Raw genomic sequence first — 16,462 nt, forward strand, 5'->3', positions numbered from 1 at the left:
ATAATGTACACTAGCTTATGAATTCTTTCATTCCATATTTACTCACTGGAAAGATAAAGGTAAGATAAACAAGGTCCCTGTACTTTTGGAACTGAGACTGTTTAATGTACAGCAAACATTCATCATATAATCACACAAATAAATATATAAATTGGTAGAATTTAAGAGAGGAAGGGCAATGCAGACTGGGGGTGGGGAGATGGGGAAGATTTCCTTAAAGGAGCAACAGTTGAGCTAAGATGTGAAGGTAGGTATGTGAAGAGGTGGAGGATCATTCCAGGAAGAGCAAATGGCATCTACAAAAGTCTTCATGAGGTGACAGGGGGCATGGCCCATTCATAAAGAGGGCCAGGATGATTGGAGCCTATGGCAGAGGTAACAAGTTGAATGAGATAAGGCTGGAGAGGTGGGCAGGGTTAGGCCAGGCAGGACCTTGTAAGACACCTCAAAATTTTGGTCTTTCTTTTGAGAGCAATGGGACACATTTGGAGAGTTTTTAAGCAGGGGAATGGCAAGCTTACATTTGCTTTAAAAGGATCTCTTTTGCTGGTGAGAATGGATTGGAGCAGGGAGAGAAGGGAAGATGGAGATTGGCTAGGAGGTGACTGCAGTAGTCCAGGTGAGACATGGATGGATAAGGTTCCACCTAGGGCCATATGGTAGGGCTAGAAAGAAGTGGGTGGATTCAGCAGACATGTAGGAGATAAAATTGTCAGGGTTGGATTAGACACTGGGGGTGGTGGTGAATGGGAGGAAGGTATGGAGGATGACTCCCAAGTTTCCTACTTGCCAGAAGGGTAGTGGCGGTGTTCATGGACACTTTAATGATAGAGAGGGATGGCATCTACCAGTCTTGTTGACATAGACTTTTCTTGTTTTGTGGTTGTCTTGAGGGATCCATCATATCTCTCCACCTGTCTATCTTTTCTTCTTTCTAGTGTCCTCTGTACTTCTGGGCTCATAGGAGGGCCTCTAGCAAGGGCATAGAATTGTAGAGTAAGAGGCACCTTGGAAACCAACCATTCCAGCACCTTCACTTCACAGAGACAATGAATGGAGCAGCCACAGAGCTGGGCTTACAAACCCGCCCAACTGCTAGTCCTGGGTCCCCTTCAATTTCCTCTGATGCTATGTATCCCTTGACTAGATGATTAGAACCCTCTTGTTAAAAAACCCTCAGTACTTGTTGTATACCAATTAAAGGTCTTATTCTTTGACCAAGACTTCAGTCCTGGGATTCAAATTGGTTGTGAGGATTAACTGAGTTAAGACAGATGAAACACTTAGAAAGTTTCTGCCAAAGACGAAGCACTGCTTTTGGAATGCTCCAACTCTATATGCCCTGTAACAGAGACCCCCAGTATCCATTCACCACTCTTTGCTTTTAATAATTTCCTTCGACCACTCTTCCTGCCAAGTTCTGTAGAGCAGCAGTCCCCAACCTTTTTGGTACCAGGGACCATTTTCATGGAAGACAATTTTTCCAAGGACCAGGAGCGGGGATGGTTTCGGGATGATTCAAGCACATTCCATTTATCGTGCACTTTATTTCTAATATTATTACATCAGCTCCACCTCAGATATTCAGGCATTAGACCCTGGCGTAGAGCCCATGGCTGCCCAGCTAGACACTACATTTCCCAGCTTCCCTTGCAGGCGTGTGATCATGTGACTCAGTTCAGGCCAATGGAGGATGAGTGGAAGTAAGGTGAGTGCTGTTCCCATTTCTAGTAAATTCCAGGCCATTTCCTACAAGGCAAAACTGCCTTCCCTGGGCTCCATTTCTCCATTTCCTTCTGGCTCAGAAATGGCAACATCTGGGGCAGCTTCCTTGGACTAAGGATGGAGCCTCCATGTTGAGGATAACAGCAAACCCATCGCCCTGGGTCACAAGATAACCATGTGTATCAGAGCTGCCCCTGCTCTTTAATTCCTGCTGCCCTGGGACACTCACCATCGATCATTCACATGAGAGAGAAACAAACTCTGATCTTATTTAAGCCCCTGCATTTTGGAAGGTCTCTTTGTAACTTCAGCTTAATCTGAACCCAACCAATACAGGCCAAGGTACCTTTCCCACCTCTCTCCATGACTGCCTTTCACTTACTCTGTACTTTAGCTACTATCACACTAATGTTATTGCCACTTCTGTAGCATCAGCTTTTCCCCCTCCAGTTCTTTGCTCAGGCTGTTTCTACAACTGGACTGGCCCTTATGAATGTCTAGAGTGTTGCTTAGTGAAAAACATACAGACATTGAAATTGACAGGTTTGCGTTTGAAGCTGGGCTCTGGCACTTTCCAGTTTGTGACTTTAAGTCCTTTCCACTCCCTGAATCTCAACATCCTCATCTGCAAAATGGGTCTAGTGATACCCGTCTACCTCGTGGGAATGTTTCTGATGATTAATGGGAAGTGTAAGCACAATGCCTGGTTCACAAAAAAGCTCGAGATTACTACTGCTATTGTCACCTAGCTGTCAAGTCCCAGCTTGGATGTCATTCATTCCAGAGTTTTCCAAATTTCCTTCATAATAAATTCTGGGGTGTTTTTAAACATGCAGCTTCCCCAGCTCATTCTCCAGCCCCCCTTCCCTAGAAATAGGACATGGGCTATGGTTGATGAACTTTTATTTAACATGATCCCCAAGTGATTCTTACCATCAGGGAAGTTAGGGAAACACTGACCCTGTTTGCTCAGCTGGAAGCAGCTGTCTCTTTCTCCTTTGATCTAGCTGAGAACTCTTTGTATTCTTTTTAATCCATTTCTACTTTGCATTATTATTACTTTTGTAATGTACATGTCTTTATCTCCACTAATGATAGCCAACACTTCTAGAGCCCTCATTAGGTGCCAGACACGATGTGAAGTACTTTACATACATTATCTTACCTAATCCCCTATCCACCCTTTTATCAGCTGCTGATGAAGAAATTAATAGCAGATATTCTATATTGTGCCTTTAAAATGCACCATGCCTGAAGCTAGGCACCTCTCACACATTATTTTTTCTTTTCCACACAGCAGTGCTCTGGGACAGGAATTAGGATCCCTATTTTAAAGGAGAGGTAGCTAGGTTCAGAGAGGCAAAGCGACTTGTCTAAGGATGCTCAGCCTGGGTGGGGTGGTGGGGGAGAAAAAGTGAAGGAGCTGATCAAAGGCAGATGGAGAGAGCAGTATAAAGCTCCCAATGTCTGCAGAGAGAACGTAACTTCTGCAAGCTGATGCCACTCATGATAACTTCATAGACGGTCGGTCCTTACCCAGAGGCAGTAACCAAAGAGAGATAATTTACTGCCTGTCTTTTTGCATCACTGGAGGTGCTGACAGCTGTAGCACCCATCTGGGCACCTGGGGAGAGGAATGGGTGGAGGGAAGGAAGCCCCTACGTACTCTTCATCAGTGTTGAATTTAGGGAAAAATTAAGAATGGCCTCTCTTGCTGGGCGTGGGTCAAGATTGACCCCCCAATAAAAGTTGTGGATGCCTTTAGGGGCCTGAATGTATTTGGAAAATCTTCATATGATTATAATGGTTTCTAGTTAACAAAGCTTTTATTAATCAAATATTTACTGATCACATAAAGAGATGAATTTTGTGCAGATTCTATTCTCAGGGAACAAGGGAGAAGAATTAACCATTACTCCCTTTTCAGTTAAAGAGAGTAAAAGAGGGCTTCCCTGGTGGCACGGTGGTTGAGAGTCCGCCTGCCGATGCAGGGGACACGGGTTCGTGCCCCGGTCTGGGAAGATCCCACATGCCGTGGAGCGGCCAGGCCCGTGAGCCATGGCTGCTGAGCCTGCGCGTCCGGAACCTGTGCTCCACTATGGGAGAGGCCACAACAGTGAGAGGCCCGCGTACCGCAAAAAAAAAAAAAAAAAAAAAAGAGAGAGTAAAAGAAAAAACAAACAAAAATTTGTTTGGTCTATGGCACAAGTGCATATGAATGGCAGTTCTCTGCTCCCGTTGTACACACTAAGACCTTGACTCTCCCTTCCACACTCTACTTCCTCTTCATTGAGTCCCCCAGCAGAGGTTTGAGCCTTCTTCTGCCCCTGACCCCTAGGGACAAGCCCTCCTTTTGAGGGAAGAAGAATTGCTGCAGGATGATTCCATACTGTAAGGAAATGCAATCAACGTATTCAGAATGTGGAATTTAGGAGCCTTGTCACTCCTGTATGAGCGAAGACAGTAATTGACCAGCAGCAAACTTCTCTTTAAACACACTTCAGGGAGTTGAGGAAGATGGCGGAAAAGTCTCGGAGATCACCTTCCTCCCCACAGATACATCAGAAATACATCTACACGTGGAACAGCTCCTACAGAACACCTACTGAACGCTGACAGAAGACCTCAGACTTCCCCAAAGGCAAGAAACTCCCCACGTACCTGGGTAGGGCAAAGCGGAAGCACCGGCACTCACCAGCCCGAGACGGGCGGGCGGGGCTGGGAGCTGAGGCTCGGGCTTCGGTCGGAGCGCAGAGACAGAACTGGGGCTGGCGGCGTGAACACAGCCTGAAGTGGCTAATGCGCCACAGCTGGCCGGGAGGGAGTCCGGGAAAAAGTCTGGACCTGCCGAAGAGGCAAGAGACTTTTTCTTCCCTCTTTGTTTCCTGGTGCATGAGGAGATGGGATTAAGAGCGCTGCTTAAAGAAGCTCCAGAGACGGGCATGAGACGCTAAGGCTGCTGCTGCCGCCACCAAGAACCGTGTGTGCCAGCACAGGTCACTATCCACACCTCCCCTTCCAGGGAGCCTGTGCAGCCCGTCACTGCTGGGGTCCCGGGATCCAGGGACAACTTCCCTGGGAGAGCGAACGGCGCGCCACGGGCTTGTGCAACGTCACACCGGCCTCTGCCGCCGCAGGCTCGCCCCGCACTCCGTACCCCTCCCTCCCCCCCGGCCTGAGTGAGCCAGAGCCCCCGACTCAGCTGCTCCTTTAACCCCGTCCTATCTGAGCGAAGAACAGACGCCCTCAGGCGACCTATATGCAGAGGTGGGGCCAAATCCAAAGCTGAACTCCGGGAGCTGTGCGAACAAAGAAGAGAAAGGGAAATCTCTCCCAGCAGCCTCGGGAGCAGCGGATTAAATCTCCACAAACAACTTGATGTACCCTGCATCTGTGGAATACCTGAATAGACAACGAATCATCCCAAAATGAGGAGGTGGACTTTGGGAGCAAGATATATTATTTTTTCCCCTTTTCCTCTTTTTGTGACTGTGTATGTGTATGCTTCTGTGTGAGATTTTTGTCTTTATAGCTTTGCTTTCACCATTTCTCCTAGGGTTCTGTCCGTCTGTTTTCTTTTTCTTTTCTTTTTATTTTATTAAAAAAAATTTTTTCTTAATAATTATTTTTTATTTTAATAACTTTATTTTATTTTATCCTCTTTCTTTCTTTCTTTCTTTCTATTTTTTCTGACTTTAATTCTGAGCCGTGTGGATGACGGGCTCTTGGTGCTCCAGGCAGGCATCAGGGCTGTGCCTCTGAGGTGGGAGAGTGAAGTTCAGGACACTGGGCCACAAGAGACCTCCCAGCTCCATGTAATATCAAACGGCGAAAACCTCCCAGAGATCTCCATCTCCACACCAAGACCCAGCTTCACTCAATGACCAGCAAGCTATAGTGCTGGACACTCCATGCCAAACAACTAGCAAGACAGGAACACAACCACACCCTTTAGCAGAGAGGCTGCCTAAAATCATAATAACACGACAGACACCCCAAAACACACCACCAGTCGTGGACCTGCCCACCAGAAAGACAAGATTCAGCCTCATCCACTAGAACACAGGCACGAGTCCCCTCCACCAGGAAGCCTACACAACACCCTGAACCAACCTAGGGACAGACACCAAGACCAACGGGAACTATGAACCTGCAGCCTGCAAAAAGGAGACCCCAAACACAGTAAGATAAGCAAAATGAGAAGATAGAAAAACACACAGCAGATGAAGAAGCAAGGTAAAAACCCAGCAGACCTAACAAATGAAGAGGAAACAGGCAGTCTACCTGAAAAAGAATTCAGATAATGAGAGTAAAGATGATCCAAAATCTTGTTAATAGAATAGAGAAAATGCAAGAAACATTTAACAAGGACCTAGAAGAACTAAAGAGGAAACAAGCAACAATGAACAACATGATAAATGAAATTAAAAATACTCTAGAAGGGATCAGTAGCAGAAGAACTGAGGCAGAAGAACGGATAAGTGACCTGGAAGGTAAAATAGTGGAAATAACTACTGCAGAGCAGAATAAAGAAAAAAAAATGAAAAGAACTGAGGACAATCTCAGAGACCTCTGGAACAACCTTAAACGCACCAACATTTGAATTATAGGGGTCCCAGAAGAAGAAGAGAAAAAGAAAGGGACTGAGAAAATATTTGAAGAGATTATAGTTGAAAACTTCCCTAATATGGGAAAGGAAATAGTTAATCAAGTCCAGGAAGCACAGAGAGTCCTATACAGGATAAATCCAAGGAGAAACACACCAAGACACATATTAATCAAACTATCAAAAATTAAATACAAAGAAAACACATTAAAGCAACAGGGAAAAACAACAAATAACACACAAGGGAATCCCCATAAGGTAACAGCTGATCTTTTAGCAGAAACTCAGCAAGCCAGAAGGGAGTGGCAGAACATATTTAAAGTGATGAAGGAGAAAAACCTACAACCAAGATTACTCACCCAGCAAGGATCTCATTCAGATTTGATGGACAGATTAAAACCTTGACAGAAAAACAAAAGCTGAGAGAGTTCAGCACCACCAAACAAGCTTTACAAGAAATGCTAAAGGAACTCCTCTAGGCAAGAAATACAAGAGAAGGGAAAGACCTACAATAACAAACCCAAAACAATTAAGAAAATGGGAATAGGAACATACATATCAATAATTACCTTAAATGTAAATGGACTAAATGCTCCCACCAAAAGACACAGACTGGCTGAATGGATACAAAAACAAGACCCATATAAATGCTGTCTACAAGAGACCCACTTCAGACCTAGAGACACATACAGACTGAAAGTGAGGGGATGGAAAAAGATATTCCATGCAAATGGAAATCAAAAGAAAGCTGGAGTAGCAAGTCTCATGTCAGACAAAATACACTTCAAAATAAAGACAATTACAAGAGACAAAGAAGGACACTACATAATGATCAAGGGATCGATCCAAGAAGAAGATATAACAATTGTAAATATTTATGCACCCAACATAGGAGCACCTCAATACATAAGGCAAATACTAACAGCCAGAAAAGGGGAAATTGACAGTAACACAATCACAGTAGGGGATGTTAACACCCCACTTTCACCAATGGACAGATCATCCAAAATGAAAATAAATAAGGAAACAAGCTTTAAATGATACATTAAACAAAATGGACTTAATTTATATTTATAGGACATTCCATCCAAAAACAACAGAATACACATTTTTCTCAACTGCTTATGGAACATTCTCCAGGATAGATCATATCCTGGGTCACAAATCAAGCCTTGGTAAATTTAAGAAAATTGAAATTGTACCAAGTATCTTTTCCGACCACAACGCTATGAGACTAGATATCAATTATAGAAAAAGATCTGTAAAAAAAATACAAACTAGGGCCTCCCTGGTGGCGCAAGTGGTTGAGAGTCCGCCTGCCGATGCAGGGGATACGGGTTCGTGCCCCGGTCTGGGAGGATCCCATATGCCGCGGAGCGGCTGGGTCCGTGAGCCATGGCCGCTGAGCCTGCGCGTCCGGAGCCTGCGCGTCCGGAGCCTGTGCTCCGCAACAGGGGAGGCCACAACAGTGAGAGGCCCGCATACCGCAAAAAAAAAAAAAAAAAAAATACAAACTCATGGAGGCTAAACAATACACTACTTAATAACCAAGTGATCACTGAAGAAATCAAAGAGGAAATCAAACAATATCTAGAAACAAATGACAATGGAGACACAATGACCCAAAATCTATGGGTTGCAGCAAAAGCAGTTCTAAGAGGGAATTTATAGTAATACAATCCTACCTAGAAACAGGAAACATCTCAAATAAACAACCTAACCTTGCACCTAAAGCAATTAGAGAAAGAAGAAAAAAAAACCCCAAAGTTAGCAGAAGGAAAGAAATCATAAAGATCAGATCAGAAATAAATGAAAAAGAAATGAAGGAAACAATAGCAAAGATCAATAAAGCTAAAAGCTGGTTCTTTGAGAAGATAAACAACATTGATAAATCATTAGCCAGACTCATCAAGGAAAAAAGGAAAAGACTCAAATCAATAAATTTAGAAATGAAAAAGGAGAAGTAACAACGGACACTGCAGAAATACAAAGGATCTGAGAGATTACTACAAGCAACTCTATGCCAATAAAATGGACAACCACGAAGAAATGGACAAATTCTTAGAAAAGCACACCGTGCCAAGACTGAACCAGGAAGAAATAGAAAATATGAACAGACCTATCACAAGCACTGAAATTGAAACTGTGATTAAAAATCTTCCAACAAACAAAAGCCCAGGACCAGATGGCATCACAGGCGAATTCTATCAAACATTTAGAGAAGAGCTAACACCTATCCTTCTCAAACTCTTCCAAAATATAGCAGAAGGAGGAACACTCCCAAACTCATTCTACGAGGCCACCATCACCCTGATACCAAAACCAGACAAAGATGTCACAAAGAAAGAAAACTACAGGCCAATATCACTGATGAACATAGATGCAAAAATCCTCAACAAAATACTAGCAAACAGATTCCAACAGCACATTAAAAGGATCATACACCATGATCCCGTGGGGTTTATCCCAGGATTGCAAGGATTCTTCAATATACACAAATCAATCAATGTGATACACCATATTAACAAATTGAAGGAGAAAAACCATATGATCATCTCAATAGATGCAGAGAAAGCTTTTGACAAAATTCAACACTCATTTATGATAAAAACCCTGCAGAAAGTAGGCATAGAGAGAACTTTCCTCAATATAATAAAGGCCATATATGACAAACCCACGGCCAACATCATCCTCAATGGTGAAAAAATGAAACCATTCCCACTAAGATCAGGAACAAAACAAGCTTGCCCACTCTCACCACTATTATTCAACATAGTTTTGGAAGTTTGAGCCACAGCAATCAGGGAAGAAAAAGAAATAAAGGGACTCCAAATCAGAAAAGAAGAAGTAAAGCTGTCACTGTTTGCAGATGACATGATACTATACATAGAGAATCCTAAAGATGCTACCAGAAAACTACAAGAGCTAATCAATGAATTTGGTAAAGTAGCAGGATACAAAATTAATGCACAGAAATCTCTGGCATTCCTATATACTAATGATGAAAAATCTGAAAGTGAAATTAAGAAAACACTCCCATTTACCATTGCAACAGAAAGAATGAAATATCTAGGAATAAACCTACCTAAGGAGACAAAAGACCTGTATGTAGAAAATTATAAGACACTGATGAAAGAAATTAAAGATGATACAAATAGATGGAGAGATATACCATGCTCTTGGATTGGAAGAATGAATATTGTGAAAATGACTCTACTACCCACAGCAATCTACAGATTCAATGCAATCCCTATCAAACTACCAATGGCATTTTTCACAGAACTAGAACAAAAAATTTCACAATTTGTATGGAAACACAAAAGACCCCAAATAGCCAAACAACCTTGAGAACGAAAAATGGAGCTGGAGGAATCAGGCTCCTGGACTTCAGACTATACTACAAAGCTACAGTAATCAAGACAGTATGGTACTTGTACAAAAACAGAAATATAGGTCAATGGAACAGGATAGAAAGCCCAGAGATAAACCCAGGCACATATGGTCACCTTATCTTTGATGAAGGAGGCAAGAATATGCAACGGAGAAAAGACAGCCTCTTTAATAAGTGGTGCTGGGAAAACTGGACAGGTACATGTAAAAGTATGAGATTAGAACACTCCCTAGCACCATACACAAAAATAAACTCAAAATGGATTAACGACCTAAATGTAAGGCCAGACACTATCATACTCTTAGAGGAAAACATAGGCAGAACACTCTATGACATAAATTACAGCCAGATGCTTTTTGACCCACCTCCTAGAGAAATGGAAATAAAAACAAAAATAAACAAATGGGACCTAATGAAACTGAAAAGCTTTTGCACAGCAAAGGAAACCATAAACAAGATGAAAAGACAACCCTCAGAATGGGAGAAAATATTTGCAAATGAAGCAACTGACAAAGGATTAATCTCCAAGATTTACAAGCAGCTCATGCAGCTCAATAACAAAAAAACAAAAAACCCAATCCAAAAATGGGCAGAAGACCTAAATAGACATTTCTGCAAAGAAGATATAGACTGCCAACAAACACATGAAAGAATGCTCAACATCACTAATCATTAGAGAAATGCAAATCAAAACTACATTGAGGTATCACCTCACACCAGTCAGAGTGGCCATCATCAGGAAATCTGCAAACAATAAATGCTGGAAAGGGTGTGGAGAAAAGGGAACCCTCTTGCACTGTTGGTGGGAATGTAAATTGATATAGCCACTATGCAGAACAGTATGGAGTTTCCTTTAAAAACTAAAAATAGAACTACCATATAACCCAGCAATCCCACTACTGGGCATATACCCTGAGAAAATCATAATTCAAAAACAGTCATGTGCCACAATGTTCTTTGCAGCTCTATTTACAATAGCCAGGACATAGAAGCAACCTAAGTGTCCATCAAGAGATGAATGGAAAAAGAAGATGTGGCACATATATACAATGGAATATTACTCAGCCATAAAAAGAAACGAAATTGAGATATTTGTAGTGAGGTGGATGGACCTAGAGTCTGTCATACAGAGTGAAGTATGTCAGAAAGAGAAAAACAAATACCGTATGCTAACACGTATATATGGAATCTAAGAAAGAAAAAAAAAGGTCATGAAGAACCTAGGGGTAAGAAGGGAATAAAGACACAGACCTACTAGAGAATGGACTTGAGGATATGGGGAGCGGGAAGGGTAAGCAGTGATAAAGTGAGAGAGTGGCATGGACATATATACACTACCAAATGTAAAATTGATAGCTAGTGGGAAGCAGCTGCATAGCACAGGGAGATCAGCTGGGTGGTTTGTGACCACCTAGAGGGGTGGGATAGGGAGGGTGGGAGGGAGGGAAATGCAAGAGGGAAGAGATATGGGAACATATGTATATGTATAACTGATTCACTTTGTTATAAAGCAGAAACTAACACACCATTATAAAGCAATTATACTCCAATAAAGATGTTAATAAATAAGTAAATAAATAAATAAAACTCTTCACACCTTAAAAAATACTCATCATTTACATATGAACCAGCACTTTGGAGTTTCTGAGCACTTGGTACCCATTATCCCATTGAGCCATCCAGAAGTCTAGGGAGATGGATTAGGAGAGAGAGACTGAGAGGTTTGGTACCTTCCCCAGCGACTCTTGGAGTCTGGGAGTTCATTGCTTCATCCGCCAGCCAAGCTGCTACTCTAATCAAATCACCCTTCAGATTTCTGTTTGCTTGACTGAAAACCCTCATTTCTCATAGGAATATTTTCCCCTGCCTTCAATCATCTCTGATGTGGGGTAGAAATGCAGCTATATTAAAGAAGGATTCCATCAAATTCCGGAGCAGAAGCCTAGCAAGACATGAAGTGTTTCTGGTTGAGAGCTCCTCATTCTTCCGAGTTAGTGTCAAGTCCAAGAGGCTTCCTGTACCATAATCGAGGAGAAGAAATCTCCAAAAGAGTCCTCTGAGGTGACCAAGCTCCAGACTGTTCTGATAATTAGAGTTATCAGGTAGAACCACTGACTTCTCAGCAAGCAGCTCACGTTCAAGTTAAACAGATGGTGGATATGTTTGGAAATAGATCTTTCCAGGATTTTCCCCACAACCAGATCCTAACAGCCAAGCAGACAGCTGAGTCATTATCTCATCAACTTGGCCTGCATAGACTGCCAATCTGGGAAACTCAGGATTAGGATCCAAGTCATGTCTAATAGACCAGAGGGTCAAGAAAAGTCTGGAAGATATAGGGCATCAAAGATAATGAGGTTAGCTATGTCAGGACACTTCAGACTTGGGACAGTGAGAGGGCAAGGATGTGTATTCCTACTCTGCTATGGGGATTTCACATTTTGTTCTGTTTTGTTTGCCTGATGGATGGAGAGAAATGGCAGGGTTTGCCTCAGGATCAGCTCATGAGAGCACCATGGAGATTCAGGGAGCTACCCTGTAATATCTCATCCTCTTTTGTTTTTATTTATCTATCATTATCCTGCTTCCCTCTCAAACAGATGTAGCCCAGATTTCTCCCTGACCCACTGCATTTCATAGAATAGGTTCTTCCTTGGGGTCCCAGCAGTTCTAATACCCGAACAGGATCAGTTCTCAGGAGCAGATTTTGTCCAAAAAATCAGAGTAGGAAAAGCTTTTACAAATATTTGGTGTAGGCAGGGCATCCATATCTCAGAGTTACCAGGACAAAGTTTACATCTGTTGTCCTGGTATGATTATTACTAGCATCCCCTTTCACTCTTAAAAGTGTCCCAGTTAGAATCATAAATTCTGGGTCACTGTATTGATAGGGAAATGTGAGTGCAGAGAAGGTTAAGTGTCCTGCTCAAGTCACAGGGCGGGGTGGTAATGGAGCTGGGGTGGGGACCAGCTCTCCCTCCCAGACCAAGGCTGTTCCCTGCACCCTTCCTTAGGCATTCATTTATTTACGAATCACCTCATTCCAGAGAGGATTTGAGGCAGTCACTCCCCAACAAAGTTTAATACCTTGTCATTACCATTTACCACCTTCGAATCATAGAAGTTTAGAGCTTCCCCTCATAAAACCAACTTGGAAATGTGGTAAGCTTGTATATCAGCAACATACATTAATTCCGACCTCTCTGGGGATTTAAAAGTTTTTCCGGAGAAGTCATTCTTTATTCTGGAGTTTTACAATGACTTTGGTCAGAAGCAATAATGCTCTTAGCAGGATTCTAGCTGTTGGAAGGTGATTCAGAGGGATCTGAAACACCAGTTAGGAGCACAAGATAAGGAATTGGAATTTTCTCAGGTAAATCCCAGCCTTACCATTTATGAGGTGTGTTCCCTGGAGCAAGTTTCATTGCCTTTCTGAGCCTTGACTTTGCTGTCTGCAAAATGGGGTGTCTAATAACAGCTGGGTTCTAGGAGTTAAATATTTTGTAAGATTAGCTCTTTTAATCCTTACAACAACCCAGTGAGAGAGACACCATTAGGATCCCAAGTTTATAGACAAGTGAACCGAGGCTCAGACTGGTTAAGTAACTTGCTCAAAGTCACACAGCAAGAAGGTGGCAGAGGTGGGATTAAATCCAGGTAGTTGTGTCTAGGGCCATTGATGTTCACTCTCACCCACAGGGTTATACTGAACTGGTTACTCTGAAATGACACCAGCAACAGTCATGACTAGTGTTTATTGAACACTTACTCTGCACTATGCACTCTGCTAATCACTTTATATGCACTAACCTATGCAATCCTCACACTAAATCTATGAGACATCTGTCTTCTAGTGTATGATAGGTACTCAATACCGAGAAATTCTTTTGATCTTGCCTACATTTTCCATTTATAGGGGGAAACTGAGGCCCAGAGTGGGCAAGTGATCTAATTTCCCAAAATCATACAGTAAGGAATCAAACCTGGGACCAGAAGCCAGTTCTTAGCTCCACCAGGGTGACACTAGGGTGACAGCTGAGAGCTGGTCTCAGTGGAGATGGGTGGCAGAGGGGTCCCAGGAGGTGGTGTGGCCTCCCCTTCCAGCCTTCTTTGGCACCCATCACCCCTCCCAGGGGCCTCACCCCTCCCCCTCATGCCCTCTCTTTCTGGCCATTCCTGCCCTTTATAGCTCCCCAGGCAGACCACACACCTCCACATCTCCAGCCTCAGTTCACTCTGTGCTCTCAGCCTGGAGTGCCATTTCTGGTTTTGTTCCCATGGGGAACTCTTGTTCTTCCTTCCAGAGTCAACATATCTGCAAAACCTTTTCTGACTCATTGCTGCTCCTGCCTTCCCACCCCAGGCAGAATGAATACCTCCTTTGTACAACTCTGCGGTATCAATATCCCACTTAGAGCAAAGTGGTTAAGCCGGGTGTGAGTCTGGTTCTCTCTCACTGGATGAGACATTTAACTGCTCCGTGCCTCAGTTTTCTCATCCATGTAAAGGGGACACTAGTAGTGTCTTCCATCTTTGGTTTTATGAGGATTGAAGGAAACACTCTGTTTAAAGTGCCTGGAACATAGTAAATGCACAAGAAGCTGGAGAGGCTGTTGCTAGTTTCCGTGTTCATCTCATCGATCAGACAGTGAACTCATTCTAGGCTAGAGAATAAACCTTTTCCCCCTTTGTCCTCAGTATTTAATATTATGCCAACCTAGCACATGGTAACTACCTGGGAAGGTGAATATGGATTTGATTTTCACCCAGAAGTGTCTGCCTCTCAACAGCTAATAGGGCTGGTACAGCATGTCTTTCCCAGAGGAACCAAATAGATAACATTCATTCATTCATATATTCATCCACTTATTCAGTACATATTCATTGAGTGTCTACTATTTGCCTGACACTCTTCTAGGCACTGTGGATACAGTGGTGGCAAACAAGACCACTGAGGTCCTGCTCTTAAGCTTATGGTCTGTTGAGAGAAAGCAGACATAAACATCCATATATCTGTTAGCCAAACCACCTCCAAAAGTTAATGACTTAAAATGACACCCATTTATTTAGCTCACAATTCTCTGGGTTGGCTGGGCAGTTCTGGTCTATGCATGCTCAGCTGACCTCTGCTGAGCTTGCTTATACATCTGTGATCAGCTGGCTGACTGGCTCGTAGCTGGATGATCCAGTACAGCACCACACGTGTCTGACAATTTGCAGGATGTTCCCTGGGAGTGGAGGTGACTGCTCCAAACGTCTCTCATCCTCCAGCAGGCTAGCCTGGCTTCTAGGGATCATGTGGTCTCCAAGGCAGCAAGAAAGAGCAAGCTCCAACGTGCAGACGCTGTTTAAATCTCTGTTGCATCATGTCTGCTGTTGTCCTTTGGCCAAAGAAAGTCTTATGGCCAAACTCAGCATCCATGTGGCAAGGGACTACCAGTGCCCTGGATACAGGGAGGGGAAGAATTTGCGTCCATTTTTGCAATCGTACTAATGACATCATCAGAGAAATTCCTTAGAATCTGTCACTTCTCTCTATTGCTACCACCACCTCCACTGGGGCCCAAGACGCCATCTTCTCTTGTCCGGCCCCCTCTTTCCTCCCCTACTTTGATCCAGCCTCAGTGGCCAGAGTAACTTACAAACCACAAAGCTTATTTGTCATCCTTCCTCTTAAAACCCTTCGGTAGCACCTTTGTTCTGAGAATAAAAACCAAGAGCCTTACTGTGGCTGCAAGACCCTGCATGACCTTACCCTGCCTGCATCACCAGACGTTCTCTCTTCCCAGTCATTCTCCGGCCATCCAGGAACCCTGATGTCCTACCAGCTCTTAAAACACTGGTGCTCCCTCTGGCCCCGGGGCTTTGCTCATGCTGTTCCTTTAACCTGGAGGACTTTTCCTCCCTCCTCACCTGGCTGACTGTTATTCATCATCCTTCAGGTCCCAGAGCTAATGCCCCTTCTTGGGAAGTCTCCCTGACCCTGACTGGGTCAAGTCCTAGTTACAGGCTTTCCTAGTCTCATATGCTTTTCCTCTGGAACAGATGCTCCAGGTTATCATTATGAAAGTGGGTGTTTATTTGGTCATGTCTATCTCCTTCACTAGACTTTAAGCTCCAGGAGTGACATAGTATCTGTTTTGCTTGTCCTGGAATCCCTGGCACCTAGCCCAGGATGCAGCACACAGTAGGTGCTCACTTAATGGCCATTTAATGATGAACACTTAGGCACCTCACACATCGACTCTCTCATCTCTTCTCGCCTCTCCTCCATGCTTGGGTGGAATTTGTCAGCAAGAGAGCCGAGAATTTGTCCTGAATTTTAAATAACATTTGATTCCAAAATGGGGAGATTTAGCAGACAAAGCTCTTTCCTTCATCTTTTTTTTCCTCTTTTTTTAAACTAAGGCTGAGATACTGCTCACCCTCTGGGGACACTTCCACCCCCCCACCCCCATCCCACCCCCGCCAAATGGGCACTGTGAACTGCGCTCTCGGAAATCTCGTGAAAAGGGCAGGGTATTGGAATTTGAGACAAAGGGAAGAAAAATGAGCTGGCTTGAAAAGTCTGCCGACATCGTAATGAGCGAGATTATTCTGGGAAATGCAGGAGTCTGCTGTAAAGGCCCTGGTAAGAGGCAGTTTATAACCATCCTCGGGTCAGACACACAGCCCACGCACACACACACACAGACATGGCCACGCGGCCAGCCTGTGGTCAGATACCTCACTCCAAGATT

Source organism: Mesoplodon densirostris, chromosome 6 (assembly GCF_025265405.1).
Source record: "Mesoplodon densirostris isolate mMesDen1 chromosome 6, mMesDen1 primary haplotype, whole genome shotgun sequence".
Classification (NCBI taxonomy): domain Eukaryota; kingdom Metazoa; phylum Chordata; class Mammalia; order Artiodactyla; family Ziphiidae; genus Mesoplodon; species Mesoplodon densirostris.